Source organism: Anomalospiza imberbis, chromosome 2, assembly GCF_031753505.1.
Source record: "Anomalospiza imberbis isolate Cuckoo-Finch-1a 21T00152 chromosome 2, ASM3175350v1, whole genome shotgun sequence".
Lineage (NCBI taxonomy): Eukaryota > Metazoa > Chordata > Aves > Passeriformes > Viduidae > Anomalospiza > Anomalospiza imberbis.
Genome location: NC_089682.1, coordinates 81,710,032 through 81,726,895, shown reverse-complemented (window position 1 = coordinate 81,726,895; position 16,864 = coordinate 81,710,032). Strand labels below are relative to the sequence as shown.

The 16,864-nt window shown below is 36.3% G+C and overlaps 1 long non-coding RNA gene across 1 annotated transcript; it reads left to right on the top strand.

Annotated features, from left to right (window-relative positions):
- Positions 1-5,440: 5,440 nt before the first annotated feature.
- LOC137466860 (uncharacterized) lies at positions 5,441-16,597 on the top strand. The gene is made up of 3 exons (XR_010995315.1): positions 5,441-5,568; positions 15,510-15,606; positions 16,233-16,597. It is a non-coding gene; the product is annotated as an uncharacterized lncRNA (long non-coding RNA).
- Positions 16,598-16,864: the final 267 nt, after the last annotated feature.

Here is a 16,864-nt window from a genome sequence, read left to right as displayed (position 1 = left end):
CCTCCATGTTGCCTGAAATAATACCTCATGAGTCCTTGGTGAGCAGCAGCAGATATTTTCCCAGGCCTTTTAGAAAATTAGAGAGATCATGAGATCTTTCTTTCTACTGAGTAAATAACAGCGCAACATGACTAACAGAACAGTTGACTATGTCTAAATAATACTAACATTTGATAACAGTGCTCAAAATTCAGAGATAGTAGATATGTCCCTAGGACCTCTAAAGTGGATATGTCTTGCCATGCTTTTCTCAAGCTTGTAATGTCTTTTTAAAAGACACTCTTAAATTCCTAAATTCTACTCTCAGCAAAGCAGTTACCCAACACTTATTTAATTTGTAGCAATTTTGATTTCTACATAGATTTCTGTTTGTTTCCTTCCAGGCATTGAATCTATATGGTTTCTTAGAGAAAGAAATACATGAAAAATGTTAATAAAACACTTACAATGTTCTTACCCTGCCTTAAGTTGAATCTTGTTCCTGCTTTGCCAATAATTTTACTAATCTATTAACTTTTCTGAAAGAATAAAATAGCCTTCCTGAAAAGTCTAAAACTAAAATGCATGGTAATAAAGTGATAAATTTTTTTTGTTGTTGAGGAACTAAGATGTTTCCAACCTTTTTTATATCTCTTCTTTCTTAGCATCAGATTGATAGGCCACTGTTCTTTTACAGTCTTCTTCATTCTCCTTGGTCCAAGGATGTATTTCAGAAGGCTCAGAGAGGAATAGAGACCACAGCTTTGATACTTACAAAACCCAGGGAACAAAAGGCAAAGTCTTGTGGTCCACAAAAGGGAGCCCTGAGAATTAGGCAGAGCATATCTGATTACTCTAGAGTAGCAATTTATGTTTAGGAAATTAATAATCCTGTTTAGCTTTTCTCCAAGTTTGTTTCTTTGGTTTTTTTATTTTTTGGTCCTTTATAATTTATTTTTTTTTTTTGGCAGTAGAAAATGTGGGTATGCTCATGCTGTACAGTAAGCTTAGCAATCTGTCTACAGAAGTTCTGTCAGTCCATGCTGGTCTGAGAAAAAGTGAGGTATGGTGTGCACCTAATTAGGGTGAAAAATAAGTTAACAGCTTGCTTAGAATCCCAAGTGCTGAGAATTCTTCATTCAGAGAACAGAATACACTGTGCCACATGTAAAGGCAAGTAATTTGTATACTAACTTTGTCCTTTATAATTTGGATGTGCATCAGAGATTTTAGACACCTTTAAACAAGTTTTCATCTGAGTTACTCCTGACTTTAATGTTCACCCAAATCACCAGTTACATGCATAGCACAATTCAACCACAGGTAGCACTTCCCAGGTGCTTATTTTTTTTGCTAGTCTATTTCTGGTTGAGAAGAAACAGGGTTTTGAATGAGATTGGATTGCAATTCTTGCTATGAATTATGTTTATTTATTTCTCTCAATTCCCAGCTTTCTTGTGAACAATTCCATACTGAAGGCTTTTCAGTCATAGATAGTGGTCTGAATGCAACCGAAATTCACCAGGAGCTGGGGAATACCATGTCTTTTCCCACAAACTGACTTGTACAATATTGATTTAATTAGAAATAGGTACAGTGGCACTTTAGGCATAGACTTATTTGTGCTATGTAGCCAGCTCTCCAGTGTTATGAGCAAAGAACTGGAAAATACTGGATTGCCCTGTGGCAAAAAAGTTGACTTCAGACAGAAGTATTTGAAATCACACACCTTAATAATCCATTAATTTTTGGCACCCCAAATAAGAAAGACCCAAACGCAAAGGAGCTCAACAAGCTCAGGATTGTTGAGGGCTGGAGCAATTTTTATGCGAGAAGATGGAGTTGGGCTCATTCATCCTCAAGAAAAGTGATTTGGGGGGACTTAGGAGCCCTCCAGTACTGTAAGGATGAAGCCAGGCACTCTACAGTGGAGCAAGGGACAAGAGGCATTGGGCACAAGCTCACTGAATTGATGTTCAGAATGCACTAAGTTAAATTGAGAAGTTTTTTCTCCCTCGTGGAGATAGTCAACCAGAGAGACTGTACAGTCTCCAGAGATGCCCAAAACTCAGTAACATAAAAACACTGAGCAACTTGGTCTGATCACAACTGAAGGTTGTATTAGAGACCTCCTGAGGTCCCTTCCAGCCTGAATTATTCCAGGATTGTACAGTCCTAAAGTCAGTGTACAGGCACCTAATTACTCTTACCAGTTCTTTTTATTAAATGAACAGATTTCATGTGCACTGAAAAACATGCCACATGCTTGGGTATTTAAATACAGTTTTCAGAAAGGGTCTGTAATAGTAAGTCCTTCTGAAAACTTCCTATGTGCATTTCTAGGTACCTTACTTTCCTAAAAATAACCCTCGGAGATTAGACCTCAGTATCTGGAAGTCACATGTTGCTTAGAAAATTAACTGCCATGTGATTTGATATTTCTATTTTCCACTGAACTCTGGAGTGCTAGTTAATATAACAGAATGACAAGGGACCGATGTCATTGCTATACCAGAGTTCTGAGGCAATGTTTGGAGATGTGTGGTTTTTTTCTTCACTCTTTACCGGGGCAGTGCAGTGACACTCCAGAAGCAATTTGCTATGAAGTCTCTCAATGATGGCGCTTCCTGCCCAGGTGACACCACTGGCACACGTCTACACTGTAAGTGCCTGATAAAACAACTCTTCTGGTGCAAGCACACACGTTCCTGTACTGACAATGGGGGTGGAGAAGAAACTGTATCTGATCACTTCCTAAGGGAAGTCCTGGGCATTTAAATGTAGGCAAAGGTGCTCTTGAGAAGACCTCTTAAAGCACTACTCCTTCACTGGCTTCACTAAATTGCCTTCACAAACATTGCTTTGCTAAGGAACTAATATTTAGGTATTGGCCGGACATCTACATGAGGCAGAGTATATGTGATCTACAGCTCTCATTAAATTCCGATGCCAGCTAACAAAAAGTAGTATTCACAGTAATAGAGACTTTTTCTTTTATTTTTGTTGGTAGAGGCAGTAAGTGTTTCATAACCAGGAGTTTTCTCCTCTGTATGTTCATCAAATCTAACCTGCACTTTAGAGAAATCCTGTCAGGCAATTGTTAAGGCTCTGATCATCAACTTTTTACAGGAGGGGCACTGAGAAAGGAGTCTGTACTGATCAGCCCTTAGCGGGAAATGACAGAAGCCAGTAAAGTTATTTCTCTGCACAGGGAGGGTGGCATAATCCAGCTGTCAAAACTGGGATTTGATTCTTAGAGAAAATCTGTCATGTCACTTTAGGTAGACTTTTATTCTTCTGTTTTGCTTAAAGATCTCTGTAAAAAGACACCTCACCCTTTTAATTATTTACTCTAAGGACTTCTTGATTCATATTCAATGGAAATACATAGCTCTTAAAAAATAAATGAACTCTTCTCATAGATTTTAATGAGGCCATCTCCATGGTAATTAATTTCAGAGAGTGGCATTCACCTGGCATATACTATAATTACACTTTAATATTGAGGCTGATCTGACCAACTAACTGAAATGAATTATTAAAATATCTTTTGTTAAAGCTAATCAGGCTATGATTGTTTTTTACTATTATTATTATTATTATTATTATTATTATTATTTTACATGGATCTCAAATTCTTTTAAAACAGCATCTTTTTCTGGGAGCAAATACTCAGTTCATTTTGACATCATATGTTCTTAAGACCATACTGATGTCAGAGTGGTTTGTTTTTCATATTAGAAAATCAACCAAAGAAGATAATCTCTAGCTGACTACGATGTGTATTTTTATAACCTGGTGGTACATTAATACATAGCAATGATATATAAAGCAGTAACCATAATTATGCTAGTTTTTCAGATAGTAGATTTACGATATCTCATCTCCACGTTGACAGCATAGGCCTAAGATGTTTTTCTTCACTGTTTCATTTTCTAAAATCAAAACTAAGCATCCCTTTAGACAAAAATATCCTTTGTTGCATTGATTTTAATTTTTTTTCCAAGCAGGTGTAATGGATTTTATCTGTTCATCAGGATCTTATCCTGTACTGATTGCATACAGTGTGTGTTGATATTTTTGAATTCACAAAGCTGGTCATAGGCCTAATTTCTGTCTCCAAATTCTTTACCCTTTCAGCAATTCTGCATACTACTCCTTATTCTTACACACTGAAAAACAAACCGGCCGTCCATGTTGTTCTTGCCTTGCTCTCAGTCTAACCAAGTCATTATTTCCCAACACACACACACACACACACACACACACTGTTAATTCTATAATTATACATTCTATATGCACAAATATAAAACCATTTAAATCACACTGGTGTATATAATTGCATTTGGACAATTATTTAGAAGAATGTGTGCATGTACATAGAATAAACTGGGGGTGACATGGGTAATATTTGACAATGCTAAGACATTTATTTATTAAATGTAAACTAAAGATATAAATTTATAAAAATAAATTTTCTTTGCAATTTAAATGAAAATCAAGAAAGATTGTGATTTAGACAATTTGGCAAATTAAAATAGTGTTTCAAGCATGTTTTCTCAGGGTTTTCTTCAGATACCTCTTTCCTAAAACATGACTGTACACACTGAAGGAAAGGTTTATTCCAATGGAAAACTGTGCAAGTGATGTTTTGTTAAATCAGATTTTAGAACCTATAATGTGTGTTTTGCTCAGTACTCTTCCAGAGAAACCAAAAAATTAAATTACTGCTGGTATGGTTCATCATTTCCAAGCAAGAGATACACAAAGATGTGCTAAAACAAACCAAGGCTTGGGTTATGACTTCATTTATGACCATTATAATTTCCCCAAATCAACTGTGAAGTCCATTACAGTAATTTCTTTAGACTTTTGTTTGTAATATATCTCTGGATCTTTTCAGAAGAAAGCTTAAACTAACCATATTTTTTTGTGTTTAGGCAAACAGGGTCTATTACTGCTTCAATGTTGCATTTACTTTATACTGATTTTGCACAGGAATAGTTTGAGCCTGAAAGAAACAATATTAGCTGTAATGTCATTTCCATTCTCTCCGAAGATATATATATGCTTTGGAAGAACTAGTTTTTGAAATTATGGGTACTCTGACAGCCCATAAAGCAAAAATGAACAAGATGAGGCTGGAACTGATTATATTCAAGACTTTTGGTAAAATAAATGGAAATTGTAGATAATTCCTGTACAGCTACAATATGGGTAACTTTGATAACTTTTTTATTTTTTTCTACAGCAATGCTACTTTTCTCATAACATAGTAGTAACTGGAAAACACACTTTTTCTATAATTGCTTTCATACATTTTCATTGCTTTTATTACAGAAACTGCACTTCTGTAATAAAGTAAAACCAACTGTGAGCTGCTACATATTGTAAATATTTTATTCCTATCTTGCTATACTATTTATGATGCCTTATTCCTTTCTGTTTGTTATCTAGATCTGTATTATGAAATTTCTATTAAAGTAAAATGGGTGATTGCCTGAAAAGCACATAAGAAATGGGACATTTTGCGCCATACTAAAAGACTGCTTACCAGCTGTTCACTGTCAGAGAAAAAGGACGTTTCCAGTAAGTACCAGGGAGGTCTGCCTTGGTGTGGTATTATTGAATAGTTTTGTTAATGGCTTTGACCTCTCATTAGGACTGATTTGTAAAATTTATGGATGGCTTCCTGCCTCACAAATACTGAATGACATGATGAAAATTCAAAATGTCTGTGCTAAATTAGGCAGATGGTTTGATGTCAACAAGAATAAAGTAGTGCAGGCGATGGCAAAGTGCTTAATTTTAGAACAGAGAAATGGAATGCATAAAGGCAAAACTGGGACTCATTGTCTCAGCAGATCACTCTAGTAAAGGGTCTGGGAATAATTGGCACAAACTGACAAAGAGTCAGAAATATAATGCTGCTGTAAAAAGCAAAAACAAACAAATGAACAAACAAACAAAAACCCACAAAAAACCCTCCAAAAAAGCCATATTTCAGACCAGGATATATTAACATCAACATTAACTGCATGAAGGAGTAATTTCTATTCACATGTACCTGGCAGCAGAGAGACTTTGGGTAGAGTACTCTATCCACCTCTGGGCACTCTATTTTGCAGGCAGGTTCACATGTTGGACAAGGGAAACAACAAGAGGGAAATCAGATTAGACAGCTATCCAAAGAATGGAACCTAGGAAAGAAAAAAAAAGGCAGTTTAGTTTGGAAAATAAAAAGCTAATGGAGGATAAAAAGGAGTTGTTGTTGTTGCATTGTCCTCAATGTACAGCAAATGTGAAACAAGAAATAGTTGTTGTAATTCACCTCAGTGAATGTGCATATTAGATATAGGGAAATTCTTAACTGGAAGATGAATTAAATATTACAGCAGGCAAGCAAAAGATGTAGGAATGAGGAATATTTTTAAAAACATGGTTTTGTCTTGTATGATGTAGGCTCAAGAAATCCCTTTGGCCTCCAAGTAAGTGATTTCATGATGTCACCTCTGACTGTGCCTTGCCTCTGAAGGAAATTCAGTGTTATCAAAGGAAAAAAGTAATTTTGACCTCACTGTGCTGCTGGGGAAAAAAAAATGACCTAAACAAGCAAATTGGCCTTTGGGTCTCAAATTTTTAGATAAGGAGATTATAAGTAGCACTACAATAAGAAGAATAAAGTCACCTCTTTGTACAAATGTGATGATTCCTCATTTAAATGAAATAATAAGATTACCTAATAAGATGGGTATATCTTTCTTGTACCAACCAAATTAAAAATTCTAATGAAACTCCAAATAAATAGCTCCTGGATTGGTGACAGAGAAGTTGTGCTTAAGTAGTTCAACCTTTTTTCTCATTAAAAAGGGATTTAAAACAGCCTGATTACACAGTACATTTATCTCCATGGAAAAATATATGGGTGTGAAATATGCCTTGCTTCTAAAAGGTTTTTTCTCCCATCTGTATAGTATGCTCATGGGGACAATTAAAACCGGATGGCAAACTTCTGGTCCTCTGAATTTCCCCTATGAGGATCCTCTCTCTGGAGACAGAGCCCAGAGACAGTCTGCTTCACTGGGGTATAGGGACTGCCATCCTGAATGCCTCCATAATTTAGCAGCTGACAGCTGAAAGCAAGAGACAGAATCTTAAACAATGACAGTGATTAAGCTTGGGGAGTTTTTTTAAGGGAAATGGCATATCTTCTGCTATTTTTAAATCAAAGCTAGATGTCTCTGAAAGGTTTGCATTAGTCAAATAGAAAGCATGATTCAATAAAAGGAAAGTTACTGGTCTCACTAAAGGAATGAATGTCTGAAATGGAAGGGGTTATGATTCAAGTGATGAATAGTTTAAATAGAAGAAAAACATTGTTTTAAATTAGCAGTAAGAAATATGCAATAGTATGTCTAACACTCAAAAATAAGGTAATTTCAGACTGCTCTTTGATTTACCTTTTTGTTTCTTTCTGGGTCTAAAGGAGAAAAATATATCTTTGTTGGCAAGGTAAATTATTTGTAGTTCTAAATACAACTACACTGCTGTCAAAAGCACTGATGGGACCTGATGAGAACAGTCCATGCCATTTTGCCTCCTTGGCCTCTCTTTGTCTTCCTTTATTGAATTGTCTTGATTTGCATTTTCCTTATTTCTATTCTTATACCTACTAAAGAATTAAAACTTTGCAAGAGATCAGTATTTTAACAGTATGTTCCTGAAAGTCCAAAATTAGACTTTTTAAACTCTTAGTGGGAAAAAAAAAAAAAAAAAAAAAAAAGGAGAGCATTATTATCTATAAGTTATACCCTGCCTCCCTTTCCCCCATTTCTGCTAAAAATTTTCTGCCCTGCCTGGGGGTTGGAAGGATAACACTGCAGAAAGAGCTCCTCTACATGGACTTTTTTTAGAAGCTGTTGTTTATCTGTCTGTCCTTCCTTATTAAGCAAACTTTCAAACATAATCACATAAACACAGGGTGCACATGCAGATATCCTGGATCATAAAATTAAGGTATATCAAGATACCTGTTGTAGTCTTGCACTTAAATGCTTACTCTCTGCTACAAGATAAAACAGCTGCAATCAGAGGGTGGATTTAGGTTAGATATCAGGAGGAACCTTTTCACTGTGAGAGTGGTGAGGCACCGGAACAGGTTGATCAGAAAAGCTGTGGATGCCCCATCCCTGGAAATGCTCGATGCCTGTTTGGATGTGGCTTTGAGCAACCTGGCCTAGTGGAAGGTGTCCCTATCCAAGGCAGAGGCTTGGAACCAGACGATCTTTAAGGTCCTTTCCAAACCAAAGCATTCTGTGAGTTTATGAATTCCACAGAGTGTCTTTTGTGGTGTTAAAGTGCTTGGTATAATTCTGGGCAATGGAGTTGAACTTTTCTTAAATCAGACTGACAGTACTTGTGAGAGGAATGTGTTGAAGACAGCGCTAGAAATATCCATGATGTGAAAAGATTAGGAAATGGGGGGAAACTGAATAATCAGTTGTCAGCAAAATTTATATTCTCTGAAATAATTTTTTTTCTTCATGTAAGGGGAACAAGAATATAAATACACATAAATGTAATGGAAATACAACCAAAATTTAATTGCACTTGATTTTTTGTGAAAATATTCAGAACATGATTTTTTTTTTTGAATGATAAGAGATACATTTTCTTTAGTGACATTATATTGTTCTATATTGTAATTAAAATAAAGAAGGTGCTCCAGCTACATCAGGCTTCTTGCAATCTGACTAAATATATACGCAGAAACCCAAGACTTGGCAGAAAAGGGTTACACTGCAGCAAGGAAACAAGGTCCACCTGTGATATGGCAGAACTGCAAATTTTGAACCCTATGGGTCGGAATGGGCAGTGGCAGTCTCTGAGAGGAAGAAAGGTAAAATTATAAAGGGTATACTTTAGAAGAGGCTGACAGAATCACAGATTATGCTGAGTTGGAAGGGATGCACCAGGATTGAGTCAAACTCCTGGCCCTGCAAAGGACAAGTGTCTGCACAGATACCTCAAGTGTCATACCATGTGTCTGAGAGCATTGTCCAAACACTTCCTGAACTCTGTCAGGCTTGGTGCTGCAACCACTGCCCTGGAGAGCCTGTTCCAGTGCCCAAACACCCCCTGAGTGAAGAGCAGTCCTTAAATGGAAAGAAAAAATGAAAAGGCAGAAAAAAGGAGGCATGGGAATGTCAAATTCTGTTCCAATGACAGAGAATTAAAAGGGAGGAGTTTTTTACGGCTCAGAATAAGTTGTGTACTCTGAAAGGATATAATGGCATTTACAGTTTTCAAAGTTTTTACTGTCATTCATTCAAGTAAGAAGAGCTTTGGGTTTAGCCCATGCCACCATAAATTGAGAGCAAGGCCATCAAAGTCAATGAAAATGCACATCTAGAAACCACCCTGTGTTTGAGACATTTCAGTTAAAATCCAAATATCAATCATCTTTATTTTAACAGAGGTAGGATTAGAGAAGAAAAGTATCAAATTATATCATCATTGCTTTCTTCTGCTGCAGCCAAAACCTGTGATTAAACAAACACCAGATGAAAAGAAATTTTATACTCTGGAATTATTACTTTTCCCTGCCAAAAGTGTTTTATTAATAGATTTTGTATTCTTTTCTGTCAAATAAAGTCATTCTCATAAACAATCATCCTGAGAACTATGAATTCATTGCAGTCTTATTTTCTAATATTAAGTTTAAAGTAGATTTTATATCTTACTGAAGAATATTCCATCAAGAATGTGCATTCACTTGTTGTTTTCTCCATCTGAGAAACCAGAACATCTTTTTATTTTCTCTGGTGAAAGGTCAGAGTATTTGTGCCTAGTGTGGAGGTGGAAGAATAACTCCCAGTATCCTGTGTCAGTTCATCTGCTCTTCATAGGAACTGAATGAATTGGAGCATAATGACAAAAGAAAGGAGAGTGACCAGCTGTGGTCTGGATCTCAGTGTGGCTAACTTCCACTTCCAGAACAAAGTCTGCTGTAGAGTGACTGTTACATATCGGGCCAGATGTTTATGCTTCTGACACAGTTCTGAGAGCCTAAAGTAGCTGAAAAATTAGTGTACCTGTGACAACTCTTAGGGCCCTTTCAATTCAAAACAATTGGCGTAATTTTGCAGGTGAGAGCCAGTCCTTTTGAATGTCCATCTGCCTTTAGTATTCATAGGAAACCAGGTTTATAGGGTTTCATCATCTAGTACCTTTGATGTTTTTATCTCATTCTAGTGAGTTATAGAAGTTATAGAACTAGTTTTGCTAGCAGATTGTTAAGTAAATAAAATCCTGAGAGTTTAATGTGCTAAGGTAATGAGAATTACGTTCAAGTCATCCACAAAAATCTATGTTGAAGGAAGGAGCAAAAATTGAGTTTTTTAGAGTAAGAATGAGTTTGTAATGGATGAAATCCCAATGTAATCTCAATGGTGGCTGTTTGAAAATAGGAAAAAAGCTTTGGCTGAGGAACTGTGTCCTTCATATGCATGTAATTCTAATGATTTAGCTGTGTACATCTATTAAACTTTCAGCATGTACCAAAGTCACCCACTTGAATATTTAGCTACCATTTTATACCAAAGCTGAAGCCAATTTAAAGGCTAGTGCTGACAAGACATCACAGGATAATGAGTGCTTCAAAATGTCACCACAAACTAGTTTAATGCAAAGATTATCAAGAAATGTCATGTTTTCAAAATGAATAGAACCGAAGCTTTGACGCAGTGAATACAGGATAAGAGAATTTTTCTTTTAATGGAGTAAATATTTCTGCTGAATGAATAAAGGGCTACTGAAATTTAAGTGGTTATGCAAGATAAATAAAAAGGACTGAATGAGAAAAACAATAGGCTGGTTATAAAGAAAGAAAAAAAATCCTCATAAGAAACATAGCATGATACAAAGAGAAATCGAGCTGGAAAAAAGTTTGAATCCCCTCATTCTTTTTTTCTTTAATTCATGTGGAGAACTTGTTAAATGATTTTTTGGATAATCTTGAAAAGTCTGATATGAAAAAGGAGGATGGATCTAAAATATAAAATTTGTGAAAATTTTATTGGCATAATGGCAAAACAGAGGAGCAGAAGACAGTTTAAGATTAAATTATTTTCAGAGTGGCAATAATATTTCAGGTCTGTGTTTCTAGGAGTTTCTGTATTTACATATTTAACTAGTTAGAATGGGAAAACAGTAAATTGCATTTCAGGATTTGCATTGCCTAATAAAGCAGCTGGTTCCTTAGATAAGTGTTAGCAGAAGATTACATTTTACATTAGCTCCACTACAACAAAAATGAAAAATACATCCAATGCCAGAACTCTATATTGAAGTATACAAACTGTTTCAAAACAAAGCAATGTTGAAGAAGAAAGACAAAAGAAATAATATAAGATTTGTGCATTGGTATATAAACAGTCTGAAAAATCAGATTAATATGATAACATTGGCAGTAGAATTCTATCAGACAATAACTCACATTTATGTTTTCAATAAATTTAACAAAGACGTCGTTGGTTATGTTTGCTGAGAAGTTTTCAACTGCAAAAGTTTTAGGAAAAATGTACTGAAAGCTCAATCTTTATCTTGAAGATCACAACAAAATCTAGGCCAAATAGCTGGAAATAAAACTGTGGTAGGTTCAAACTGGAAATTGCATCTTCATGAGTAATTAGACACTGGAAACATGTATTAAGAGTTGCAGAACATTAGCACAAGAAATCATTAGATTAGCATGGTCTAGGCTTTTAAAAGTATTAGTTTTCATTCAATCAAAGCTCCCTGTATTCACTGGGAGAAAAGTTTGTATTTTATTATAGAAAATCAGTTTAAACTATTATATTGGGCCTTCTGGCTTTAAAATCTATGATCCAGATCAAAATCTTTTGCAAAATGACTCTTCAAATGAAATCAGTGGATTTTAAAATTCTTCTTAACTTGGACCAGAAGGCAGAAATTTTCATGCATTTTTATCCACAGAGAATACTTATACAGTGTATTTAATAAATTGTACCTTTTTGTAATAAGAAGTTGGAAACAACAAGGAAATCACCAGCATTTGATCAGCTCACCCCACACTGCTGACTTTCTAATATCACCGTGTCAGACTACAGAATAAATAAATTTTCTTGAAATTAAGTAAACCACGTATTTCTCATACTGTAAGAAACCCTATGGGACAAGGTTATCCACAAGCAAGCAATGAATTAAGACATTTTTTGTGTTCTTGGTAATTTTTTCTGAATTGTTCTGTGCTAAAATTAACCCCAGCATTTTTGAAAACTTAAGTTCAGGAGTTGTGAGAAATTAACTTTCATAAGTGTTCATGCAGGTTTTCACAATTATTTTCGTCTCTAAGAATTAGTGGGCATACAAATTTTATATCAATTTTGTTCAGGTAGTTATTTGGTAAGGAGATACATTTAAAACAGCACAGACCTGGAAAGTGAACATGCCCCATGTATATAAATAGAATTTAGAGCTGGTTTATTTCATTGGTGCTTGTCTTAGCAAGCTCAGGGACTCCCTCCATGGATGTCTGTTCCAAGCTTTGAGGATGGGATCCAAAAAAACCCTGTTCAACATACTGGCAATCACCACCCTCAACAAGACAAGTCACTGTGATGGATGACCTCAAAAACTGGCATTTTCAAGGATAAGAATCCCTAACTGTGAGCTGCAGGGAGTCACTTTATTGGGGTGAAAAAGCCGTGTGTTTTCTGCGGGAAATACAGAATAATAGAATGGTTTGGGTTGAAAGGGACTTTAAAGATCGTTTAGTTCCAAGCCCCTTGCCATGGACAGGGACACCTTACGCTAGATCAGGTTACTCAAAGTCCCATCCAGCCTGGCCTTGAACTTCCAGGCATGGGGCATCCACAGCTTCTCTGGGCAACCTGTGCCTGTGTCTCACCACCCTCACAGTAAAGAATTTCTTCCTAATATCTAATTGAAACTTTCTCTCTGTTAATTTAAAGCCATTCTCCCTTGTCCTATTGCTACATGCCCTTGTAAAAAGCCCCTCTTCATGTCTCTTATAGGCCCCTTACACACTGGGGAGATCTTATTCTTTTCCAGGATGAACCACCACACCTCTCTCAGTCTGTTTCATTAGGAGAGATGTTCCAGCCCTCTGATCATATCTGTGACCTCCTCTGACCCTGCTCCAACAGGTCCATGTCCTTCTTACATTGTGTCCAGAGCTGGACACAGTACTTTAAATTGGAGTAGAGGTGAAGAATCACCTCCTTTGACCTGATGGTCCTGCTTTGCTTTGATACAGCCAAGGCCCTTTATCTCAAATTACAAGTGGAAAAGGAGAAAAGGGTGTCAAGTGTCTACTCACTAGAGTGATAGTCTTTTCCTAAAAGATGGGTACAAATCTTTCCGAAGACAGGATCAGTCTGATTCTTGGCCCAGAATGTCCCAGGCACTACCCTGTTGGATATCACTCTAGTGAGGTGAGAAAAAAAACATCGTTATTTGGATGGCGAGAACAGCAATCCTAGGAGAAATTATGTTGAAAATATAGTGCAGGGAAACTTGAACACATTTTATTATGGGTTTGTGGCATTTCTGACTGTCATTATTTGTCCATATATAGAGATAGAAAAAGACCATGTGAACTGAATTTATCAACAACTGATTTGGAAAAAAAAAAGACTGAAAATATTTTACACTTTTAAATCCCGTGAGATGTAAACATGTTTTACTTTCCTTTTTGCTACATTTCACTACAACTCCCATCTATATAACTTTCCAGTACCCTAGTGATCTAATTGGCATTTTGGTTAAAATGACCATTTACCCATAAATAAGCTGGTCATGTATACAAACAGGTAATATGTGAGTTACACTGTATTTGTAAACATATTTATACTGTAACTTGAGCTTTTGGACTTCTCTTCTTTGATAGAGTCCTGCAATTGATTGAATTATATCATTTGAAGCTATGGCTATTGAAAAATAAAATAATTGCTTTTCTTGTGGAGAAAATGATCTGGAAATGTTGTAAGAAATATGTTCTTTAATGTAAATATTAAATTAATAATTAATATAAATTAATATATTTAATATAAATATTAAATTAATTTTTTGTTTCTGAGGTAGAAAAGCATGTAAGTTCTTCATCAAACCCCAATAATGAGCATATGATTTGCATGTTAAACAGACTAAGTCTCTAAAGTCTCCAAATTATATATTTTGATAATAGGTTTAAGTGGTGACTTATTTCACAGTTAGAATAATTATGGACAATGATTTCCTTAGAAAGTGTAAATTTCTGTAACTATTTCTGTGTTTGTCTTTTGCATGTGTGTGCTTGATTTTAATTGATTTTCATTACAGAACACTGGATCTTCATTGTATATTATTAACTTTCCTTGATTTGATAGGCAAGGTGACAAATCATGCCTGCTTACTTCAGCACGTCCTTTTGCTTCCTGTTTTGGGGTACTATGACATGAAATGCCTCCATGTCTACAGTACTTGCAGTATGGCAAGTAACATCAAATTCTGGGTCTGTTATTCAGAAGATGAAAAAATTCTAGCTATACCATAAATCAGTATTTAATGTAGGGTAGGAGACGCAAGATAAATAGGATTAAATACTCAACTCAGGGTGGAAGTCCTTTGCAATCTGGGTATGACCTCAGAAATTATAATTTCACCAAATATTTCTCATGGAATAATGCTCCCAAACCATCTGATGTCAGCAATGTTATTGACTGTTTCAGACCTGAGTATGTTCCAAACACAGTCAAGAGCTTCACTAAGCATGGATGTTCATGGTGAAGGCAGTTAATGGGAATATGCTTATTATTGGCAAAAGGAAGCATCTATGATATTAGCAGCTCACTGGTATGATTAAATTTTCTTGGGAAATCTGAGGGAAGAGCAGTTTGGAATTGTAGATATTTAGAGATTTCACTGAAATTGCCAAAATTCAATGAAATGTGAAGATTTAAGAACAAATTGAAAGTATCCAAATGAATGGTACCTTCTTAGCTGGTTTGAATCTGGACAATCAGTTTTGTGGTCGATATCATCCATGGGGCATCTCTAATACTGGATTTTTATTTTTTTTTTTTGGAAGGGCTGAAGTGATGGTGCTGAGCTGAAAAACTTTAAAAAGCATTACTGAATAATACAGAAGATGGCTGTGCAGAAAGTGCAAGGCTCAGCACTGTCCCTCAGGGAAGACAAATAATTTGGTTACTTTTTTTGCCCTGAGGTCCATGATTGTGATGAGCATAGAAACATGTTTTCTATCATTCAAGACATGTTCTTTTGCTTCAAATGTACTGTGCATTTATAAACTGAGTAACCTACTAGAAATATTACTTACGGGAACTGGACATCTGTGAAGAGAGGAAAGGTGCGAGTCTTTTCAACAATTTCTCTCTCTTGCAGGTTGGAAAGAAAGTGGTGTTTTGAAAACCAGCTCTCACAAATGCAGTCCTGTGTGTCCCTGTCCTCCCTGTCTGTCACGCATCTTTCTCTATCCCCACTAGGACATGGCTTTTTGAGAAAATTAACAATTTTTGAGGCATGTACAGTCAGTCCTGATTTGTTTGTGCTGTACATTGAACATGCCTGCATTTGTGCCTAGTAAATCAGACCTACAGTTCTTCCCGGTATGCATGATAATTACCTCTCCATGTTAGTGGCTTGAGGAAAGCTGCTGCTCCTCCCATCATAGGAATTCCTAAAACTGCAAGATTTTGAGAATGTTGGCATAGTCTACTTTCTAAGTAGGAATTGCATACCAAGCAGAAAGCAGGGAGAGGAAAAGAAAGAAACTATCTGTATTCATCAGTCCTAGGTCTCAGCAGTGCTTGGCAGGAGAGGCAGGAGGCTTGTTAGTTAATGTAGCACTTAGGCAAGACACCCCCACAGTAAACAGTTGCCCTCTAAACTGGATTAAGGTGCAGCCCTCTGCCCAGACTCACGGGTTCTGGCAGAGAACGGACTTTTCATCAAGAAGAGACCGTGTTTTGCTGACCTTTGCAATTGTAAAATGCCTATAAAAGGAAAAACATTTTATATTTCTCTGAGTCTTGGTGTGCAGAATAGCTTTCTGTCTATGGTAAAGGAAACAGGCACAGAATTCTGGAAGGGATGAAAAGGGGAGGGTAAGTGGGTTGTTTTCTTATGCTGTCATCTGAAGCAAGATATTTCACTCATAGGAACTCATGCTTAATATAAGAATGATGATGATTCATTTCATTTTGCAGGCCCTCCTCCATCCAGGCTGCCAGATACCACGGCAGCATGCAGAAAAACTGCTTGTTTCAGAAAAGGACTGATTTTTTTTATTATTTATCTGTGATGCATACTTTTAACTATATCTATATTCTAAACAGAATGGAGAAATCTTTTAGGAGCTATGTCATGAAATACCATAGCATACGTGCAAGACACACACATTAAGGTCTGTCATCCTTGCATTTGTTTTTCTTAATGCCTAGTGAGAGATGCTGACAGAAACAAAAATGAGTGATTGCCTCTAAAGGGTCATTTGGGGGCCAAATAACAGACAGCCCCATTCTATAGAGCACAAAGGGATAACATTTCAACAGAAAGAAAGCAAATATGGAAGAGAATCATATTGCATGTGTGATCCCAAAAAAGGTGTTTTTCTATGCAGCTCCTGTCACATCCTGTCTGGATTTTTGTTTATTGCTTTGAGATATGCAGTTTGAAGGGAAAAGCATACTAGAAATGCTTTTCCAGTGGTGATTCCGGAGCAGAAGATTTCTTAGACACCTATCTTGCCTTATGAGATGCTCAGCTGGTGGCAGCTTGGCTCACCAGAGCAGGAGCAGCTTGATGTGACTGCCTGCTGGCTGCCAGAGGAGGCTCTTCC